The sequence below is a fragment of the Ahaetulla prasina genome, chromosome 10, assembly GCF_028640845.1.
Source record: "Ahaetulla prasina isolate Xishuangbanna chromosome 10, ASM2864084v1, whole genome shotgun sequence".
Classification (NCBI taxonomy): domain Eukaryota; kingdom Metazoa; phylum Chordata; class Lepidosauria; order Squamata; family Colubridae; genus Ahaetulla; species Ahaetulla prasina.
In genome coordinates, this window is record NC_080548.1 from 10,456,777 (window position 1) to 10,457,559 (window position 783).

Genomic DNA, 783 nt, shown 5'->3' on the forward strand with positions numbered 1-783 from the left:
AACTTTTGGGCCTCTCGCTTCTGGCATACCGGGAAGGGCGGGCGTTGGGGACGGAGGCGGAGTCCTCCAGCCCCCCCCCCCCCACCCTCCACTCCTCGGACGAGCTGAGCCAAGTTGTAAGCGAAACCGCTCGATCGTCCTCCTGGGTCGCCGCCGAACTGTTCTTCCCGGCTTTTCCAGTAGGGGGCGAAGACCGGCTCACTCACCCAGTGCATCCTTCAGCCCGTATCTCGGACAGCTGAGGACAGGTAAATTTTATATATATATATATATATATGTATAATATGACTTCTCTAACAGAATCATCAGTGCTTGGAATACTTTACCTGACTCTGTGGTCTCTTCCCATAACCCCAAAAGCTTTAACCAAAAACTTTCTACTATTGACCTCACCCCATTCCTAAGAGGACCGTAAGGGGCGTGCATAAGAGCACAAATGTGCCTACCGTTCCTGTCCTATTGTTTTTCTTTTTCTTCTTCTTATATATATGCTTATACCTCCTAATATTTACTCATATATATGTTTATATATTATATAACCTTTTTGTACGATGCTTATATATATTGTTGTGACAAAATAATTAATTAATATATATATATATATGTAGGTCTTTGGTTATTCGGGTTTTCTCCCGCGTAAAATTGGAAGTGTCTTGGCGACGTTTCGACGAAGTCTCATTTGTCATCTTCAGGCTTCAGCTTCGTGCTTCTGGGAGCAATGTGTGATTGCAGCTGAAAAGGAAGAAACAGAAAACAAATATATATATATATATATATATATAG